Source organism: Apteryx mantelli, chromosome 2 (assembly GCF_036417845.1).
Source record: "Apteryx mantelli isolate bAptMan1 chromosome 2, bAptMan1.hap1, whole genome shotgun sequence".
NCBI lineage: Eukaryota > Metazoa > Chordata > Aves > Apterygiformes > Apterygidae > Apteryx > Apteryx mantelli.
The window spans coordinates 70,238,163-70,261,531 of record NC_089979.1 but is presented as its reverse complement, the minus strand read 5'-3'; the positions used below and the strand labels follow the sequence as shown (position 1 = coordinate 70,261,531).

The 23,369-nt window shown below is 37.9% G+C and overlaps 1 protein-coding gene across 1 annotated transcript in view; it reads left to right on the top strand.

The window, feature by feature from the left end:
- LOC106500429 (uncharacterized) overlaps positions 1-23,369 on the top strand; it is a 119,419-nt gene that overhangs the window by 50,519 nt on the left and 45,531 nt on the right. The gene's annotated exons all lie outside the window — the stretch shown is intronic.

The following is a 23,369-nucleotide window of genomic DNA, read 5'->3' as shown; positions in this document are numbered from 1 at the left end:
CCTTGCTGGCAGTATCAGCTGGGGCAGGACCAAGATCAGAAATGTGGTTATGAAAGGATGCAGGAGAGGGCTGGTTTTGCGTGGTCTTGGTTCCAAGAACCCAACCCAACCTGCTATGTTTGGAAGTCTGATTACTAAATTCTGAACAAACTAAAATTTGTCTTCCTTCTGATTTAACGGGAAGTCCAGGAAACTGAGAATTGCAATAGTCATGCTCAGAGGTTATGCAGGTAGGAATTACTCTCTTGAGCTTACTTTTAAATAGACTGGGTGCTCTCTGGTGTACTTTATCTGCAGAAGCTTCTAGTATTGGTACCTATATCTACTGCAGTTTTTATTTTAGATCTCTGCTGAGAGACAATGATTGAAAACATTCCAGACAGTTTCTTTTGTGGGATTTGGTCTGAAAAAACTCCTGGTTCAGTCATTCGCTCTTGCAGCAGTACCAAAGGCTGTGTCTTTCTCAAGAATGTGCAGAGATGCCCCCTCTGACTGTTAATCCTCCAGTCTAAACAATTGCAGGCGAAGAGATCTGGGGAAGGAAAAAAAGTCTCAGTCCTATTGCTCAGAAATAGAGGGCAAGCTATTTTACAGAGCTTTTAACTAACTACTAATGTAATTTGTTCTGCATTGTCTGCCCATTAATCCCAAAATTACTGTTCCCTTTGAAGCTTGCTTTATGTAGAGGAGACAATGCCACCCTTAGCCGTCACATGTATCTTTTTAGACGGGGTGACTGTCTGTTTTTGTTTGCTTTGCATTACAGTTAAATGTAGTGTAGGGTCTTTCTAGAATCTTTGTTTGGTAAGTTATAAAAGTTGGAACCATTTCTGTTTCAAAACATTGCCTCATGGTCCTCAGCTTCTAAAAGACGCTTGAATGTAGGTTTGTGACACAAGTATTCAATTTAGCATTAGATGTGGCAGGAATTTTGAGCAAAGAAAAGATTCTCTCTTCTCTATCTGTCTTTCCCTCTCTGGTTTTAAAATACATACATTAGATGTTGAGTTTGACCTACAAAATGGCAAAGGGCAAAGGGTGAAAAATGCATATCCAGTCCAGTTCATCACATGACAAAGCATTTCACTATCACTCGGAGTGCAAGTGGAGAAATACTTCCCTGTCTCTGGATGTGTAATATACGCAAATACACAAGCCAGTTGAAAACAGATCCCCAGTTTTCCTGGAGACAGATATAAGAACCGGCATCTCCAGTGTGGTAGCCCCTCTCTTCTTCCTCAGCTTCCAGGAAAAATATGATAAATGGAGCTGCTAAAAGCTTTAACAACCATAGTTCCCAGATTTTTTTTATCAAGATAATCAATGAATAAATAAAGAATTTTGAGATTTTAGGTCCCCAAAGAGGAACAACAATTGATCCCAGAAACCTGATGGTCTTTTAGTGGCTTTAGATGGAAATATGCTTCCTTGATATTTTTTAAACATTCCCTAATAAATGGGCAATCCAGATTTTTTTGATCCTAGCAGGACTTTTCAAACAGTGGCCCAAGGAATGATTCCAGCTGACACCTCAGTGGCTTTCAGCAGTTGCTTGTGATTGCATATACCCAAAAGCTTAGTGTCAGCTGCACCGTGGCCACAGAGGTGTGACTCTACAGAGTACTGCCACTGATCAGCAGAGTCATGGGAGATGAAAAATCCTCCTCTAGTTCCTTGGTAAAGCAGCCATTATTTTTATTTAGTTTCCCAGGTAAATGCGTCTATGCTATGCTAATAATCAGTCTGAATTAATTCTGGGAGAGAGTTTTCAAAGCAATATACAGCAGTCTGGCATCCCAATGGTAGTCTCTCTCCTGTGTATGAGCAATGAAATGTATCACATTAAAAGATATGTGTGTTAGTCTATTCTATTTCTCTAAAGCACTGGTCCATTTAACATAGTGTGCTGATTATTTTACTAAAGATTTTCAGTCCTTTACTTTTGCATAAAAATTAACAGTGAGGAAGAGTTTTGTTTTGTTTTTTTTTTAATGTGAACAGCTGTCCATTAGAAGCTGGGTTGAAATCATTGCAGGTCATTAACCTTAAATTCACCTTAAGTGGGAAATTTAGTGAAATCTGACTTGGACAATGTATAAAATTCTCAGTGTTTCAATCAAGTGACAAGAGAAGAAGCATTTTAGGCCTGACCAAACAACATTGAAGCCATGTGCAATGTTCCTACTTGTCTTCACTGGTCTTTGGATCAGGCGCTGGAGACACAACCCGTATTTCAGGGGTTTATGATCATTGCTAACTTTGGAAACACTGCCAGGCCTCAAAATACAGGTTGCATTCCACGTGCATCAAGAGTAGCCTTTTCCTACTTTGAGTAATGTTACAGGAACAATAAAAAATTCTTGCTACTGGGAACGCAAAGCTCTGTGGGACTTGGATAGGACCTGACATTTATACAGTTCACCACTACTGTAGATCAAGGAATGCTACTTTCAGCAAAGAATGCATATTCATTCTTTTTTGTTAACCTTTGCTTCAGTGCATTCATGACGAGATTGTATGGGTATGTAGCTGTGTTTTAACAGTTTTTTAATTTCAGTTGTTGCTTGAAGCACTATGCTGGAAATTAGACACTTTTAGTAGTTCAATTATTGTTGATTTATTCATCCCTCTTGTAGATACAGTGAATGTAGTTACTATAGTAAGGTTATCTAGTTCTGAATGCCAAATGCCAAGTTTCAGAGCTTAAGTCTTGGCAACTGCAAGACTTATTGGCTTGGAATTTGTCATGCCAGCAGTACTGCCTTGTAGCATTTATTTCACAGATTTTCATTAAATGGGGGAAGATAAGAGAATAGTGCTACTCGTGACATTGAGCATCAAACTGTTTTCTAATGTTACAGGGAAATCAGCTCAAAATAACATATGCCAGGCTTTGCTCTCCCATTTCCTACACTTTATTGGAAGAATGACAGCATTGCACTAAAAATAAAGATGTAAAAATGCTAATCAGTAAAGCTGATTTATTTAATATCGCCCATTCTGAAAAAAACCAGAAAGCTTAGAACAGCATAATGAACTAAAAATACAGTGTTATGCCTGCACATTCATTAACTTTGTTCTAATTTCTCTTTTGGGGCTGTGAGTCAGCAGAAACTTGCTGAAGTTCCACCAGCTTCAGCATCTGCTTTAAGTCTTTTGCTAACGACAACAAAAGATACAGTAATACAGAGGGGCAGATCCTCAGCTGGGGTAAATTGTTAGAGTGCCATTTCCAGTGGAGCAATGACAGTTTACTCTGGATGAAGAGTAAACTTTATGCTAACCTAACGTAATACTTTCCATCACGCTGTAGGCTGTTCACATGTGAAATATAATGCACCTAATGGCATTTAAATTAGCTATCATTGGAGGCATCTGTCATACTATAATCTGTCCAAGTCATCTGTAAGCTGCTCTACCATTTAGCCTCTCTCTACCTTTCAAATGATGTTGCTCTACACCCAAAGATATCAGCTCTCATCTCCCCTTGCCACTACTTTCATGTGCAGTTCTAACTGATCCCTGTTAATTGGGGAAGATTCCTAATGATGTTTGTGAAGTCTCTTCTCTAATTCTGTTGTCCCCCAAAAGGCAACTACAAATCTTTAGCAGCTAGCTCTGGTTAGACTGATGGTAACCTGATGACTACCATGACTAGTATGATGTCTGATTAAAACGCGGCTCCATACATATCTTTTAACTTACATTTGTGTTTAGTTCTCTGCCTGCAGTTTTGGTGCTACAGTATGATCTCTCTGAAACATGAACTGGCAAAGTTATTAGTTCGTATAGTATTTTGGACACTTCTATAAAAAAGAAAAAAGAATGCTGATTAATCATTTGCATTTAACATTTAACAACACCAGAACTTTCACTAAAGGTCAGTGTCACTGCAGTGATTTCAATAGTTGTGCACATGTAAGAAGCTGGTTCTAACAGTTCAGGCAAAAATTGTAGCAGGTCAATGAGAAGAAATGCACTCAGTGGAGTGATCCATAATCTACTCCTGAATAACACTATGTACTGCAGTTATTATTCTGTTTCAGTAGCTGTTGTCAGCTAAGGGTGTCATAATTATTTAGGATTAAAATGAAAAACCATAGATCTTCTTACTTAACTGGTGGCTCAAAGCTTTTCACCTGAAAAACTAAAGCAAAAATTTTAAATGGTTAAAAAAACCCATAAACTCTTTTCTGTCATCATTATTTCTTTCTACAGGTTGAGGGATAGTATTCTACATTTTATCTGGAAAGTCTACACTGAGGTTTTCTTGTATGTTATTCACCAAAATTTGAAAAATTTGGCTTTATGAAATTGACACCTTTTACACCAACATTGCATTGTTCTCTGGGTTAAAAAAAAAAGCAGTAATTTTTAAAAAGAACACCAAAACCAAAATATATCAAAGGTCTAATATTCTTTTGATCCCTATTTGAATTTCTCATTGTCTTTGAATCCCTGCTTCAAACCCACTAGTTTATTGATGCTTTTTTCTTAGCTAATTTGTGTATGTGAAATATTTCTGGTTTCATTGTTTTCCCCTTTTCTTCATTAGTGGTGCACAGGTTTTCTCAGGCAGTTGAAAAACACATGCTGTTGCACGATACTTTTTAATCCATGTTTGCCACTAACTGAATTATACATGGGTGGCATAGCACATATTCAGTCTTTCATCCTTATCTGTTACTTCATCATTATTTTCAATCTGCAGTGAAAAATGTGACTAACATGTTGTGTGGTATAAATAGACACTGCAGGTTGAGATCATTTATGCATGGTTTGAATTTTGATGAAATTTTATACTGCCCTCTGGGCTAAACACTTAACCTAAGTGATTGTCCCAATAATTTTATTGAATCAAACCTTTTCAGATGGAAGTTTTACCTTTCATTATCTTCTAAATTGTTTACTATAAAGCTTTCCAGGAGTGTTAGGAAGCAAATAAAAAGGACAAAGTTGCTGTTTATCAGTGAATCTGTGAATCATTATCTTGTCATTATAAATGACTGGAAATAGGAATATAAAATACTTTAAGTCAAAAGACATCAAATTATTGCAGTCCATCCTCAATATTTTTTGGTTTTACAGCCACCAGATTGGGGTTTATACCAAATTCAAAGGTATAAATATAGATCTATCAATTCACAAGCATTTATGTATAAATATATTTGCACTTAGTACAGCTCAATGTACCAGTTTATGGGTTCTTAGTTTTCATTTTTCTTAATTGCCACAATTGTGCGATCTTGTGTTCCCATGTTTATTTACTATTGAAATTGCTTTAGCTGTATTCTGTTGTTTCAAAAGATGATACTTCAGGTCTACAGTTGGGTTAATTTTTATTTCAATTAAAAACATTCTATCCATTTAGCTTTATTGTTTTTGATGTTTAAAAGTCTGGAATTTATCATTATGAGCTGAAAGCAATCATTGAACACTGACATTTTAAGTACGACAATAATGCAAGTAATTGTCATTCATTCAGTTAAGAGAAGATAGTTCTACTTCCTGCAAAAACCAATTATAATACAGCACTCCTGTCTTTTAACTGGAAAAATATCTCCTTCAGTCTTCAGTTGAGCATTTTGTAGAGATTTTCATTGTCCATATCCGTAGCAAGTTGCTGATCAAACACCACCCGTTACCCATTCTAAAGCTAAATTTAGCGCACAAATTAGGACTGTTAGGAAAAGGGTTTGTTTTTTCTATGGAAGGTCAGCTTTTTAACAAAATTGAAAGCCAAAATATCCAGGCCAGAAGAATTGAGCTGCTTAGTTCAGAAAGGCTGTCACTTGGTTGCATGCCCACTTTGCTGCAAGCAGGTCCCTTGGTACTCTCCATTGTGCCCATCTTCTTGTCCTCATAGGGTGTGCTCCTCCCTACAGTAGTTTGGCCATGGCACTGTGTCTCATGTTCCCGTTTTCCGCTAAAGCCCAGGCTCTCCAGCCAGGCTGCATCACCAGCAGGGCTGCATGGGCTCTTGTCCACTCTAAGGGGCTGGAGTTGCACCAGGGGACATTGGACTACAATATCTCTAGGTGAGGTGGCAAGCTAGAGTGCCTTGCACAGCGAGTGGGGCTGTGGGAATGAAGAGCTGTTTAACAATTCTGATGAGAGGGACTTCTGAAACAACACAGTTTTATTTCTTCAGCACTAAAATCAGAACATTTTATCAAGAAAAAGAATCCCACGGAAAGGCAGCTTTTCTGGCAACCTCTGTTTAGTCAGAAGTCCCAGGTCTCCTTCGCACAACAATCTCAATGGAAAATTTTATGTTAGCCCTGGTGCAGACTCTTTCAGATGTGTTGAGCACCCACTGTGCACATTAATTTAAATAAGCCCATAATGTGGTTTACATTTAATAAAGTTGCAGCCTCCACATGAACCAGTTTTACTGAGTGTTGCCTTCTTTCCTGCTGGGTCTGAATCTGCTGGTCTGGATAGTGTAAGAGACTTGGACTCAGAGCACACCTTCTCCCCTTGTGTTTGTTAGAAATCTCCAAGCAAAGACTGCAGAGACTATGTTTTCACTAAGTAGAGAATACTTTTATTTGAGGATAAGCTTGTACACAAGTAAAGTGAAAAATTGATAGGTTTGTACTTTGAAGAACCCTTTGGAAGGCTGTGTTTCTACTAAGTTATCAGAATTTATGCTGATAATTCTGATAGATAAAAGAGATATATTGTGTTAGTACTTACACTGCACTAGAAAGATAGGTTATTGTTCATTTAAAATCTCCGGATATAGAGGTTAAAAAAAAAAGCAAGTATGTATTAAAAAAATAAGCAAAACAAAAATAGATCGGATCCTTCACCAGTGTGAATTAGCTTGCAAATCTGGTGACTTCAGCAAGGTAGTTATGTCAGCTGAAAATTGGAGTTTAGCGTGCACTTTTTATATGAGGAAGCACACATTATTTACTGAAAGGAAGTGTGAAAAATAATGTATGGGTGATTGTGTGCTGATTTGTTCTTATTTACAGTAAGAGAGCCCAAATAACTGTAACACACAGCAAAATTCCTCATCTTTGGCATTCTGAATTTGAATAGACTGGTGGTGGTTGCTTTTGTAACCAAGCCTCTTGTAGGCTGGCTGCTTGTGTTTCCAATGTTCCAACTCTGCTTATAATAAATCTAACCAGTTTATTGTTCAAAAATCTGCACCAAGCCTTTGTCTACAATTGCATCTCAGCTTATTTGTTACTAAGGAGGAAAATAAGATTTGCAGAAAAAATATTTTTAAAGTCCGGTGTAGACAGTGGTCCAGGGTTTTTATCATGTATTTTACTATTGGGTGGTTAAATAGGAAGGTAGATCATCAGTCACCTTTTATTTCGGCTAATTGGTGTGGCTAAAACTTGATTTTGTCTTTGGTGGCATCCCAGGGGAGATTTGCTCAGCGTGGAGTTCTCCACTTCTTTTTCTTTCCTAGGGACTTGCCAAGCATTCCTCTGTCCTCCCACGCAGCCTCTGGCAGCCCTCTGGCCAAGTTGGAGCAAAGCCTCTCAGCATAAGGACAGTCCCCAAATCACTTGTATAGAATAATAAAAGATGTATTTTGAATTTGCACTCCTCCTTCCTAGTGTGAGTGCAGTCTCAGTGCTCTGTATTGTCTATCACAATGCTTAACTCCACATTTTTTTACCGTCACCATTACTGAGGCCTGTGCCTGTATGCTCAATGCTGATTGCCAGAATAGATGACACACCACTATTTTACAATCTGTCTCTAGCTGCCCACTGAAATGAAAGAAGCATCTGACTGCATCAGAATCATGGATATGTGGTATTACTTCCCTGAACGAGATTTTTTTTGACAAAGCTTTTTTCACTGGAAAATTAAGATTTGCAAAAAAATGAAAGTGTGAGAAAGAGCTGATGATAACTCCTCTTCTGATTTAGGAAAGGATAATTGGAACAAAGTTTTGAGATTGTTGAAATATTCCATCCTGACATTTTGAAAAGAACATTTGTTTTGAAATTACTTTTGTTTCACATATTTTAATGTACGCAGAAAGGTTCATTTTCTATCAAAAAGGTCAAAATCATTTCAAAGCAATTTAAATGATCAAAACAGATCTTTTAATTTGCCCGAATATCAGTTCATGAGCATTTTTATGATTTCAATGTTTTCTTCCCAATCTGTGATCAGAATTGTACTTGAAAAACTTCACACAAAGGGGAAGCCACTTCTCATCCGTCCTCATTCTGCAATTAAATATTTTTAAGAGACCTTTGTGCATTAATTAAAGTGAGCTCCCATGCAGCATGAAATAAATAATATAGATTCTCTTTGTCTGTCTTGGTTTTGTCTGCATTGGTTTTGTCTGCAATTACCTTGAGTAACTCCCGCATCTCAGCGACAAAGAATTAGATTTAGTGTGAAGAAAGAACAAATGGACAGTAAGGACAGTTCCCCAACCTGCTACTGGCTTACTTGAAAAACTTGGAGAATATCCTTGCTGTCTGTGCCTTAGCATCCTTATTATATTCTCACTGTGATGTGTAGCATGGAAAAATATTATAGATATGGGCTTTTGCATTTTTTCTGCTTCACATGGATGCTTTTTATGTGCCTTCAATCAGACTTGTAAGCTCCCTCTCTGCCATTTCTCTGCCCATTCTCCTACATTTTCCCTGCATTCTTGTTTCAATTTCTACCCAAATCAATAGAGTTTGGGCCAATGATGGCTGGGGAATTCTCTGAATTTTAAGAATTGTTTGGATGAAGTGTTCAAAAATTATCACGTTATAGAAAGACAGTCTCAGAGAAATGTTACTCAGTTTTATGTTCATTTCTCACCCAAATTCATAGAACCTGGCTTTTCTCAGATGAAACCCCTCTTTGCCTTTTGTGTCTGGATAGAATTTGAAGACTGCCAACATTTGTTCAAGATGTCTGGACCCCTGATAGTCCATCTGGAAATTCCAGATACATCCACTGGGCTGTACAGTCTAGCTCTACAGCAGCATGAGAAGGGAGTCTTCTATGCCTGAGACATCTTAGATCTATTGTGTGTGGACTAATAGCTTGCAAATGTGCAAGAAATCTGTTGTGTTCTAGATGTCCTGGACATACTCCATGCATGAAGCTCTCTGGACCATACTTTTATGGTAGATCTAACACATTCCTGACCATTGGATTGACTGTGTGTATGGTTTATAATGCATTAATATCTACTTCTTATGGGAAAACCCAGACAGAGATATGGATACCTTAAGTAGATCAGCTGAGATTCTTGAATATAAAGTGAAAGATATCTTAATAATTTTTTTTTAATGAAAAAAAGTCTGACATAATGTTTAAGATGTTTATGTTTATGTGATTTTCATTCAGCACAAAAAAGAGCTGTATTTTCCAATTCAGTTCTGTATTTGGAGATTTATTATTACTCTGATCTGTTAGAGAGCTAATTTCCAAATCACACTGCTCATGTGAAAAAAACAGCCAGAAAAAAAAAATCATATGGTAAGTAGGACTTCTTCAGTTTCTGGAATTATGGCTTAAAGAGTCTGACCATGTGAAGTTTTCAAATTCTGTTTAATATTGGGAATTCCATGAATATTTGTGCCAGACTACAAATTACATATTCAATATGTGCCCCATCTGCCTTCTTTTTTTTCTCTTTTTTTTCCTAACTTCGTGTTGGACTGAAATAGCAACTGATGGAATAGCAGAGGCAGTTACAAAGATCAATTCAATAAACCTAGATGAGCCTGTATATACAACAGCCCATCTTTATCAAAGGATTTGTTGTCAGGCAAAGAGCTGATTCGCAGGCGAATTGTAGGCAGTCACTTTTTTCCAGCCTGGATTTGGGTGACAATAATGTGAAAAGAGTGGAAGCTTTAAGAGAAAAGGCTTTTTCATTGGCTGCACTGGAGAAAGTACGAAAGATGATTGCAGGGTGGAAGAGGCAGTTTGGTCCAGAGAAGAGACCATCGCTGGGAAAGCAGAGGGAGAGAAGAGATCCTGACTTGCTTAAGCAAGCTCTGACCTCAGTCAAAGTGCTCAAGAGTGGAGAGAAAAATTTAGGCTTTATTAAGGCTGTGTTTTCAACCACCATATGCCCCAGGAAAAGATGCATCATTAACACAGAGCAGTCACAAAACTGGAGTACTGGATTTGGGAAGTTAAACTTGGCCTGACATGGCTAAGGCCACTGGGCTAAGGCATCTGATTTTTCTGGAGGTCTGATACCCATGCCCAGAAAGTATGCCAAGACAGGCCAAGGAAAGAAATGTTTTTTCTGTCTCCTCACCATGTTACACCAGATCACTGAGAGAAAGAAAGAACATCAGGGGTAATTTGACAATTGGCACATCAAGGCTTAGAGGCCATATTAAAAGAACTATTAGACATATGAATTAATTTTATTTTGCCTCATTAATGAGCATCTTAGCCGTGCATCTCCTGTTTGAAGCAGCAAGCAATCATTTTTCCACGTTCCTTCATGCTATGACAAGTCACAGCCCTCTTGAGACATACTTGAGACAGGGTATAATATAGTATAATTATTGTTCCTAATTTCATCAATGACTCTTAACTTTCCAACTGAAGGGAAATTTAGTTCTTATTTTGAATGTGAAATGAAGTCTGTGAAAATAAAAAACCCTTATACTGTTCAACATTTTTCAAAACACCAGCTTGTGCCACGCTTTTAATTTTGTTCCCTTGCAATAACTGAGTTTATGCACTGTTTCCTGTCTCAGATTCCACTCAAAGCCCCAAAAGAAGGAAGGAAAAAAAAAAAAAAAAACAAACCCAGGGTACACTCTTTCTTTTGCCATGGGAACTCTGAAGTTGCTGATGACCTTCATTAAATGCCACAACCAACTTTTGACATGCTCAGCAGTAAGTCTCATGACCCACAAACAGAAAGCCAATCTAAGTCATGGAGTGGCTGTATTTGTCTTTTGTGTCTAGAAACCCACTGCTGGAATTTGCTGAGTGCCTCTAAAAATGTAGCAGAAGGTTCACTGACAAAAGGCATGATCTTTGTAAATTTTACCTTCAAATTTTGAGCCCAATAAATAAAAGGTATCTGGATGAGCAAAGAAAAAAAAAAATCTCTTCTGTAACGATTTGAAGTCTTGAAGCTGAAAGAAACACATCAAATAAGACTTGTGAACCAATTTGCCTTCAGGTTAAAACAGAAGTGAAATAAAAAAAATCCCCCCAAACCACAGTATGTTAACACAACTTTAAGATTCTGCAACTAAAATATCACCAGCAAGAAAACTGAAGTTTTAGCAAAAGTGTAAGTTCTGATGCACTGTGGATCAAGTAAGTTTTAGGTTGATCCTTGAGGAAATGAAAAATCTATTAAAGCTACATATTAAGCAAGAAAAAGAAGCTAGAAAATACTAAAAGCCTGAGAGAGCATTGTTACTGGAGCTGATGCAGAGATTTTCAAAGTAGTCTATATCCTGTAACCATAGAGCTCTTCTTAGTTGCATTTGAGCAGCTGAGTTCTCTCGGTGTCTTTGGAAACCTCACCCGGACTGCGCTGTTTGACTTCTTGAAAATTTTGTATCCATATACTGCTACCAGACTCCCCTGGCTTCATGGGAAGGTGAGCAGGCTAGTTAGCTAAACAGAACTGACATTGTGTGAATATGTTTAATACATTAGGCTTTACAATTAAGCAAAAAGGTAGGAAGGAAGGATGGAAAAGGATCCTGCTTCACCAGGAGCTGTTGAAGAGGAAAGGAGCAATGGTGTTATCCCTTTGCATTGAGTTTTGTCAAGGGTCGGTTTGTCCAGGTGTGGAAGACATGATTACTTTGTAGCTACTGCTGTTTGAATGACTTAGCAATCACTTATGGTCAAAGGAACATAGAGTCTGCTACAAGTCAGGGAAATCTTGTCTGAGTTCAGACCAGTAGTGAAAAACCTTATGGATTTGAGATAACGGGATTTTGTCCTCTAGGATTCTGTGGATGCTTTTATTGTAGATAGAAAGGTAGATATTTAGTAATTGTAAGGCTGATTGGAAAACTGTTTTGTTTTGTTTTGTTTTGTTTTTTGTTTATTTTTTTTCCATGCTGAAAAATCCAGCCTTTCAGCAGAATAAAAACCCCTAAAGCTTGGAATCAGAATCACCTCTGTGATGCGTCTTGAAGGTTAGAATTTGAGTGTCTCTTGCCTCTGTTGTCCAGGTGTCCCAGGCTCTTTGAAAAACTGCAGTTGTGTTTTTCAGGTATTTGGAGTTCTTTGATGGAAAATCTAAAGCTTCCAAGAAAAAGGAGAATCATATCTTCATAAAAAGGCAGTCACAAACTATTTTCTGTGAGTTTTTTACAAAAAAATTTCAACAAGTTATTATTTACCCATACACTTGCAGGTACATATGCAAAGGGGAAAAAAAGAGAAGTTATTTGCATAGTAAGTTCAATACATGCAACTGTTATTTATCAGAGACAGCAAAATAACAAGGCTTTTGCTCTGCCCAAATGCATTATTCTTCTGCTTTGGAAGCTTTGGTCTAATGAATCCTGAACATTGCGGTTTATTTCTTAGGCAGGCTTCCTAGGAAAGCAAGTTCTATGCAATCAGACTGCCTGCTACTCTAACTGCAATAACTTCTGAACCTGTTGGCCAATTTTAGCCAAACTTGATAGAGAAGAACAGTCTGAGATTCTGTTTCTACAGATTGCACAGGGCTAGAGGGCTGGGTAGAGGGGAAATACCTCAGAGCATGCCCCAGCCAAGAGAAACACTGAGGTAGCACCCAACAGAAAATCAGCTCCTCTGTTCCTGGGAATCCTTGTTAAATGGGTGAGGTCCCACAACCAAGTCTCTTTTAGGTGACCAGTCTTTAGAAGCTGTGTCACAGGTAAGCAGTTTAATAATTCTTTATATTTGCACTGAAGGAACAAGTTTGTTGCCATCTTTAGAAAGTATGTCAGGCTCCTTCTTTACTCTTGAGCAAAACATTCTTTTGGTTAGAGGTAACAAGCCCAACGTGTTCTATATCCATTGAAGTTTTTTATTATTTTACAAAAAAAGCTATTCCTCCTCTTCATGCTAATGAAATTGTAAATACTGAGGAGCCATATCAAAAGCTCTTTGAAACTGGAAAATTCCTGTGGATATTGATTAGCTATGAGGTTGCGAATCTATTTTTATTTTTGAAGGAAATTGGCTCTTCTAAGTCCTAGCTTTCTGCACCTTCAGTTGACAAATCTTTTTGTAAGAGTGGCGATGTATTAGGCCAGCATGCTCTATAGGTAGGAGGCATGGCACGGGCAGTGTAGATGCACAAATGAATGTGTTTTTTTCCAGGGACTTGTTTATAGGCTTAGTCTCCTTTCCTACTGCAACATCCTTTGCCATCTGCTTCTCATTATTCTCTGATACTGGTGGTTCTCATGGTGACACTGTCTTGTTTTTTGGCTCTTATTGGAGGGCATTTAGTCACACCCAGGACAGCAGTGTTCAGAAAGTGTCTGAGAGGAAATAGCCCCAAAGAAAAACACAGATCCAGAACACAGTTTTATCTAGAACACACTGAAAACACTTTGTTAACTTTATCTTATTACACTTTCAGTGTTGCAAAGCAACATTTCCACCAGGAAAAGGATGGCACGTGCCTCATTTAAGCTTATATTTTTATGTGGTTAGAGAGCTATATATTACTGTGATGCTGTGTGGTAATTAGCAGTAAGTTTCAAGATTTCTTTGTACCAGGCAGAAGGTTTTGCTTCTCGTACCAAATGTCCCCTTTGGGAAGGAAATTTCAGATGAAGAGCATTTCACCAGATCAATAGATGACACCAACAGGAAAGGAAGCCTGCATTTGTCTTGCCATGTCTTACATGCAGCTATGGGCAGTAGAGAAAATTATGTTATCCAGAGATTATCTCTGATAAGAGGATATCTCTCAAGCTCCCAGTGCAGCTAGCAATCACTCATTGATTTTAGAGAAACAAGCTGTGACAATTTTTTAATTTCTGTTTTATACTGTAGAACCAGAGGACTAAAGCTGTGTCTTAACGTTGAAAGAAAATTTGTGAAATTTCTTTCCGAAGACTGCCAGGCAGCCTTTTATAGTACTCCTTGAACACCTTAAACACAGCTAGTATCCATTAAGTCATATAGTATAACAAGCAGAGAAGGAGAGCACTGAACAAGAATTGAAAGAGTTTTCTTTCTTTCTCTTTATCTGTTTTTTTAAAGGTGGGAGGCCTGATTTCTGTAAACAACCCCCTAAAGGTACTCCTCTACCAATAGCAGTCCACTGTAAAACAGATAAGGTTCTCATTATATATTGTCCATGTCTTGATCGTAATTTCTATCGTGGTTTACATTCTGGTCCAGTTATATCGGGTACATTCTGTGCAAGTCCCTTAGAAGACTGGGATAAAGCCCTGCTGAATGCAGGATCATTTTGCCTTGGGGAGAGAGTTAGTCAAAGTGCACATAGTTCAAGGTGGATTTCTAGTCAGATTCTGCAGGACTGGGACATTCTAAAAGAAATATTTTTGAATCGAACATAGTTCAGAAGGAATTAAATTAGTTCTTTAATGCTTGGGTTTTCTCCAGAGCCATCAACACAAATTACATTCTAAAATGGGCAGCTAAATATAATAACCATCATTAAATTGAAAAGAAAAAGTTAATACTGTTATTATGTGATGCATTTTGTTTGAGTAAATTATATGAATAATTTTCACCATAATTTCAGTGGTGTTTATAAAAACCTTTTAAAAGATTTCAGTTCAACATTTCCTATAGCTGTGTTTTTTCATAATGTAATTGAATTTAAGATATCTGTATAGTATCTAAGTTGCTTCATCTTGATAACCACTTAATGATGTTTTAAATATAATCATATCCTAGAATATTCTGCATATACATATAACCTCTCCTCTCCTCTCTTCCTATCCTCTTCTCTTTCTTTTTAAGATTTAACTTATTTGGCCTAAAATAGATTGTTTTCTTTCATAAAAAAGGGTTACATTAAAGCAATAATGTTATTTAAAAGGCAGTGTTAAAGCACTAGTCACCTGCTCAAACTTTAGACTGTTTTCTTTTATCAAAACCTTGAGGAAGAGTTCCTCCCAAATGGCTGGTTATAGCCGCATTTGGACAAAGTATGTATTGTAGACTTCTATTTGTGAGACTTCTTTTTTAATGTATTACATTTTCATTGTGGTTTCATGAATTGCCTTATCTGGCCATGTTTAAATGCATAAGGATTTATTTTTAACCACATTCTAATTGGCATTGCCTGGGTCACATACTTCCCTGTCTTCACAGATACAGAAGATGTTTTTGGTTTTGTTTTTTGGTTTTTTTTTTCCTCCTTGAAGGAAGACAGAGAAAAGCAAATAGTAAGAAAAGAATAGCAAATAATCAGTATTCCTGTGTCAAACTCTTCTGTGAATGTGAACGTACTGAAACGCAAAATAATATTAATTAAGAAAAGGTAATCAATATAGAGACAAAAAATTAATTTCAAATGTCAAAATTACTCTAAATATATGTCCCATCATCCCCCCAGATTCCATCTGTTTTGTTTACTTAGTCCTGCCCTGTAAAATTTGCTATGGAAGGAGAAAGGTCATTTTTGTCAGGTAAGTACAGAACCTGCTAGAGGTCTGACTGGTATAACACTAATGGTCTTTTAGAAGCATTTTAATGTACAAGCTACAGCCAGAGATTCATTTTTTTTATCTCTCATCTTCACACCCACCTAGTCCTGTGGCATGCAAGTGTTATAAATCTGCGCATGAACTGAACTCTGCATTCAGTTTAGCAACTGACATCCTAACTACAGCATCTTCACACATACACAATTCAACTGTCGCACGGGAAACAGCAAAAGCATGCAGGAATTCAATTTCTGTTTCAACCTTTTGATGTCAAAAATAGATACAATTGAGCAAGTAAAAGGGCTTTGACTTGTGGGTTGTCTGTACTCATATAAGATGAAGTTTCATTGCTATGCTGCTAGCCAGTCCAAGCTTTTTCTGAAATGTAGTGTTCAGCATGTGTTACGTGTCTCCTGCCTGCTCTGTCCACAACAGCTGCGAGTCTGTTAGTTCTCACTGAGGGTACCTGGCCATCTGACTCCAGCTATGAAGACCAACGCTCCTAGTGTGATGGTCCTGCTAATTAAGTCCAGTATTGCAAAGATCAAAAGTACAGGGTGCCTTTTCTTTTTTGCACATGACAAGGCTGTCTCTTATTTTGAAGCTTCATTTACCCTCTGCTGTAATACTCCCCATAAACTTCATCTGTTTGCTTGGTGGAGTTTTGTCTGGTATTGGATAGCCATTTTAACTTGACAACTTCAGGGTCTTGTTTCCTAATGGCCTGCCAGCTAAATTGGTGTGTCACAGCTGAGTGCACAGCTCACAGATGGTGTTTGAGTGTTTAGTGGCTCTCCAAAGTTAGAGATGTATTTGGTCAGGAGGAAGATTTCATTTTTCCTCCAGATATAACAAATGTCCTTGGGGATATTTTCTGTGTCAAGGTAGAAACAGTTCCACACATCAGGTACAGGGCACTCTCTCAGCTGAATCAAGATTATTACATACATACATACATGTATATATATGTATATATAGATGAGCTTGAAGGTGTATTTATTTCTCATCACCTTGTAAGTTTCTTTTTCATGGCCTAATTTTTTTTTATTGCTCATGCATGAAGTTGAGCATTCATGCTGTTTACTGGTAGAACAGCTCTACAGATTGCTCTGTGTTTGTGAGATCTATACCTTCACTGATATCTCTCATTGTCCTGGTTATCCATTGTGTCTTTTTCTCCTTCATTCATTGTCTTCTTATTTACTTAATATAGTCAGAGGACAAGAAGTAGTGGTGGAGTTTCAGGCTTTTGTTTACATCTTGACTGGCGTAGTCATGTCATGAGGATGAATAACACATTCAGAGACTGTCCACAGCTTTTTGTTCATTTCCAGAATGAAATATAAAACAGAACTTCTCAAAAGTTCTGAAAGCTGCACTTGAGTTTTCTTGTTTCATATTTGTTCCCATCCAGACTTGGAACCCAATGTATTGCAATATTTTAACAAAGTCTGTTCTTGTAAGATTTCCAGCCTATTTTGCAAAGCCAAAAGACTCATGAAAATGCAGCTGAGCATGAAATAGGCAAAGTTTTAGTTGCCTACCTAAACTGCAGCCATGATGATAATCATTTGTATCTGTCATTTTTGCTTTGTCATTGTCAAATGCAGTTCAAAGCTGAAATGTGCAAAACGCTGGCCCTTCCTGGCAGGAACCACATCGTCCTCCAGAACTACCACCACTGTACTTAAATTTCATGATCTCTCTTCCTTCCAATCCTTCCTTTCCCAGCTTGGTAAGAAATCTCTCCTTGAGAGTGTCTCGGTTAATTCCCCCAGGAAGTTCTCAGCTGACTGAAGGCAGAAAACAGGCTCCTCTGCCAGCCTTACACCTTTGGGCTGCTGAGGACAAGAACCTGCCTATTCTCTGCTGTTACAAATCCTTTTATAGTGAGAGGTGGTGTTGGCCATTTGAGCATTAGCACAGATGTATCCAGAGAAATAAGAAGCCTTTAGCACTTCCCTTCCTTCCTCTTTGATGAACAGGTCTTGGACCGCTGACCCTCAGTGTCCACCCCTGAGCATGAAGAAAGCCAGTGGTCCCTTGAAGGGACATCACCAACAACAGCTGTGCCAGTAGATATCCCCCTGAACTTCTTGGCGGGAGTGAATTGCAGGGAAAGTTCAAGTGATGAGTTTGTGCTGGCTCCTGGCTATGCACATGATGCGAACACACCTGTGCTGCAGCTGATCCAGAGCCTGCTGCCTGCTGGCCCTCTCCTTGTGGAGCTTGGCTGCTGTGACACTGCTGCTTGGCTTTATAGGGAGTTCCTGTGCTTTGGCAGAGCTGGTGTTGCCAGGTGCACTCACATCCTTGTATCAAGTTCTTTGCAACAAACCAAAGCAAGACTGGTCTGTGCAATTATTGGCTTACCCTTTTTTCCTGCTTTGCAAGCCTGTTTAATTCCTAAAGCCTTCCTTCTGTGTTCTTGGATTTTGCATAGTTCTGGCAGTTTCTTTTTTCCATCACAAGTGTACCTGAAAAATAAGCCTGACATGGTTTCCAGCATTTCTTCTGTTCCACGACTGGATTTTTCAGCAAGCTGTAGAACAAATGCCTCTGCAAGCATTTTCATGTTAAGGTATTACCTACTGTACCTTCAGACCCCTTTTGCCACCTCTCTCATATAGCAGATAGATAGCTCTTACTAGCAACCGAAGTTCTCATTAGAAGGTGTTCTTCAATGCCTATGGCTCATTATCAGTGTAACCTTTTGTGACAGCTTTTTTTCTTGGTGCTTGCAAACTGCAGGATATGAAGCATGGGCGTGTCCTAAAAAGAGATGGGCAAAACCAGAGTCTTCATCCTTAGCAGATTTTCTCCCTGGTTATATTCACTTTGCATGCAAATAACATAAAAGTAACATTTTACAAGGAATCCAGTGGATAGAGCAATGGTCTATAACTCAGCAGAGCTCAATTTTTAGCTCTGCCACTGGCTTACTGGGCAAAGTCATTTGTATCATCAATACAACTTGGGATGAAGACAATGTCTTTGTAATGTAATGTGAGATTTATAAATGAAAAATATTATACAGCAAGAATAATAATAAAATCCTAATAATGATAATAAAATTATGGGTTTTTTTAATATGTTTATGCTATGCACAATGGAAGGAATCGAATTCCACTCTGCCTGATGCATCATCAACAGTGCTGTTAACTGGTTTCCATTTTAAGGGCTACATGTATTAATGTATTATCTTTAGATGTACCTTCAGATACAGCTGTGCTTTTCCACTGAACGTAATAACATTTCATTGCAGTAACTTAGGGCAACATTTGCTGTGCTTTTATTACTGTTGATAAGCCATAAAGAACTTGGACTGATTTATAGATTCCACACCAAGTTTAAATACCTGCCATTTGTGGTGATGATAGGGAAGGGTCTTTTTATTTGTAAACTGATACGTTGCACAAATTCTTGGGCTGTAAGGACTGTGATCCCCTGAAAATAATTTGCATAAAGTCCTTTTTGTCTGTATTTACTCGTTAAATATCTTCTCCGGCTCTATGGGTAACATACAACATTTATTTTGCTTTATTTTATGCAATGCAAATAATAGATACATTCAGGAGTAAATCCTGACTGCCTCAGCTGGTATACATCAGTGTAGCTCAGGGTTACCTCAGCTGAGAATCCACCCCTACCATTCATTGTAAGCGCCAGTCTTTCAATGCATTATACAAATGTTCACTACAGTTTATCAGCAGCAAAGCTGTCACCCAACAGTACACAGTGCCTTCTATCAGCCATTACTTTTCTGTCATCATCATCAAGTGTAGCTTAAGAGAATCTGTGCATCGTTTCTTTCCTTCTGAACAATTTCCATTGAAATAATTGACCTGCTTTTATGGTAATTCAGTCTCTGCTATTTGTTACTCCAGCATTTTGCAAAGAAAAATGCAAAACTAATGCCCTAGAACAGACACATTCAGCCAAATTACTTACCAGTAATCCAAGGAATCATGGATAAATCCATTGCTCAAGTGGCTTCTTGTTTGGAGCTTTATTCAGTTTTCACCTAAGGGTTGAGATTTGTTTTTTTTTTTTGTGGGTGGAGGGGTTGTTTCATTTTTGAAGGGTAATACTCATGCTCTCTGCCCTAGAGCAACTTTGTATAAATCTCTTCTAGAAACTGTATCTGCCAGCACTGTCACTCCACCCACAAGCTTTCACTAGTAGCACTTGCTAAAAATATTTAAAGGGGCTGTTTCCACTTGTTTGGTACATTTCATTTCATGTTTCTGTCTCTTCCTTCTTCATTCCTCAAAACAGTCAATAGAAGATATCATTTAAGACCAGTATTTTGAAGTGACAACCAATAAACAGCCTTACACCATGATTAATGACTATTCAGGAATAGTTTACTTTAACTTACAAATACATTGGGGCCACTGAGTTTGTTTTAAAGAAATCAAGAGATTCCATTTGTGGGTTGGAGCCTTCACTGAGTCATTGGATATGCAGTTTTTTCCAACAATTTCTGCCATTGCTGATAACGTTCATTTCGAAGTATTATATAGTCACCTGGAAGTGCATATGAGTATGGAAGTGGCATCCATAGAATCTGGACTGTTTGACAAGTTAAACAATAGGGAGGATTTTAATTTCCAGTTAAAAGCTGGAAGCTATAGTCAAGATGTGTGATAAGAATCATAATATCATTTAAAGAAAAATTGCTGTTTCAAAAATCAAAAGGAATGTTGTTTGGTTTTACCTAACAGATATATATAGCTTATTTTCTTTGGTTCCCAGAAAGTTTGTCCTTCTGTAGAATTTCTGAGCTGCTGTTGCATTTTCCAGTGGTAAAGTGTACTGAAGGAAAGAGATCATAGATATTACCGTGGTGGTTTAAGCCAGATCTATGTTAGTGGAAGGCTTTTAGGATTTGATAACAGTGAGCATGGTCTGAATTTGTCTATTTTCCTTTGGAAGTTTTTTCAATTGGTAGATTCCTTTAGCTGAAGGTGCCAGCATCTCAGCAGGGCTGACAACGAAGGGACCTTAATTCTGCTCTTTTTCATCTTGATGTCCTAAGAAAGTGCAGCTTTCTTGATAGATGACAGGTGCAGACATTAGCTCTATTTTGAATATTCAGCATCTTGAAAATGGAAGTGAAATGGGAAGCAACAGAGGGACCGGAGCACAAGCTGAATATTTTCACTACTGCCTAAATCTTGAAAAAGTCAGATAGCCACATTTTGTATTGTGTATTCATGCTGTTTACATAAGCAGCTTCCAATATAATGAATTATATAGCTAGAGTAGTATTCATGAACTGCTGTGAAAATACTGATTGCATAGCCAGATCCTGCCTCCGTGAGGAGAAAGTTGTCTCACCTTTACAACTGGGAGTTTTGGTCCCTAATTTTTCTTAGTGCTTCAGGATCACTGCGAATGAAAGAGGACTCAGTATTTTCAGGATTCTGTTATGAGCTGCGTGCCCTCCTTCTTGATCTGTGTGTCTGGTGGGAGGAATGATTTATGTCTCAAAATGTTTAACAAATGGTATATTGAACATTTCACTCCAGTGTTGCCTTTTCAGAGATAGCTTCATTTAGTAAAGTGAACCCAAATAATCTATTAGCAAATGACTCTTACATGAAGTGAGGTGGTGAGCTCAATCCAGATTTTTGTGGAAAATACATGATTACTAGTGCTCTCAGCACAGAGGTTGATTGGCTGTGATCCCTATAGGATATGGATTTCTGACATGGGTGCAGCCAGGTGGGCTATATGATTCTGCTTGTTTGATGAAGGATCAGAAGAAAATTATGAGATAAAATAGTCCTCTTATGTATTTTTTTTCCCCCACAAAAAACAAACTATGCAGTCTAGAAAAACGGTGTGGCTAATCCTGCCCTATTAACTCTCCTCAATGTATGAATACCTTGCATGTAGGTTTTAATGGAAATAATTAAAGAGGACAAGAATTTTTTTAGTTAAAAAGAAATGTGGCTTCAGAGTCGAGAACATCTGGAATGTCATGGTTATTTTAGTAGAATTCCACAGTCAATTGTACTTCTTACATTACAGCCCTATGAGGATTTTCTTTCTTTCTTTCTCAAAAAATATCATGATTTCATAATATTAATGAAATGTGCTGTGATGCTCCTGTAGGCTGCTCTGGGTAAGCAATTAACAAGAAAGGGGATTTGTTTTTTGGCCTTAAGTCTGTAATGCAGAACTTTGTAACTGATTAGGATATAAGCAAACTGGACTGTAATGTTTTAAAAAGTCCTTCAAAATCCCTGACAGATCAACCCACAGTCACTGAAAGAACCACCTGTTTCAGCCCAACAGATGCTTCTGTGTTTAGTGATTTGTACTTGAGGCTTTCTTAGTAACCCATAAACTGATTATTTGCTTACTGACAGTGGAATTAAAAGCTTCTTGCCATTTTTGCATAAGCAAACAAATCTGTAGATGACAGAAAGCTAAAACACTGATGATAAAACTGTAAGAGACAGCCATATTTCCAAGTATGAATAAGATGGAGAAAATAAGACCGTCAACAGTAGTGCAGTCCAACTCACAGTCAACAAGCCAGGCTTCAAGTGCCTTTAGGACATTTCCACGAACTCCATCCCCCTTCCCATGGAGGCGTGCACCCCTGGTAACTTCTCCTCTTGTTCTTCATGCAGCCAGGTAGCTAAAGCGTGAGCCTTCTCATGAGAAGAGGGGCTGGGATGGAGCCATGCCTCATCTCACACTCATCCCGCTCAACACCGAGGGTCAGGAGTCATGAATGTGATGCCAAGGCCAGTCCCCAAATCCAGACCTATGACTGGCAAATTTGGGGGTTTTATTTCTGCTGCTTATTCAAACCTAGATCAAAGACAGAATCCTTTTAAGCTTCTCCATTACTCTTTGTAGTTCTGAGGGAGAGGTGGGCATGACTTTGTGAGCGCTGGACAAAGAAACACATGCATCTGTGAAATATGTATATGTAGCCAGGAAAATGCTTTAGAAGAGTATAAAGTACAGTGCAAGTATTGCTGTTATTTCTTCTCCAGTCATATGCTACACTTAAAAAAGTCAGCATGTTTTCTTCCACAAAAAGATCTTTATGCTTCTGAACTTTCATAAGACTTAATCAATACAAATAATGGTAAGAGCACAATGACATCATATTTGGTTCTGTAGTTGTGCATCTCAGCTGCTTAGTCACTTAAATCAGTGGAAATAAGCGTAGCAGTTAGAAGTTTTTAAAGGTCAAGGAAGCTACTGTCTTTTTAACTTTGAATCAGCTGAGAGATTCCAGTTTCCTGGACACTGTAATGCCAAGACTGCATCTCTGCATCTGATTTCTTTTTTCTTTTTTCTTTTTTTCCCTTTGAAGCAGCATAGTAATTAGCTTAAAGGGCAAATCACACCACATTCAGTAGTAGAATAATGTGAAGTGTAACTTTCTTTCTATTTTCTCTTTCACATGAAACTAGTTTAAAGAGGAGTTTGAGCCCACATCATATGCAGAAATATTTGACTGAAGTTCTCTTACCCAAACATCAAAAAACTGTTCACATTTTCCATTAAAATGAATACTTGTTGGTACAAATATGAGAGTTCTTTTACCACTTTCTCAGAAGGAAAATAGGTGACAAAATGTTCCTTAGAGAGCAATTTGTAAAAAAATTAAAATTAAAGCAAAAAACTTTTAAAATATTGTATTAATCTATGATTTGTTGTTTTTCTTTATAAAAGTAGAAGCATGATTTCTGGGAGGAGTCCACCCCTCATTGAGATTGCATTGGAAGAAAGATGCTT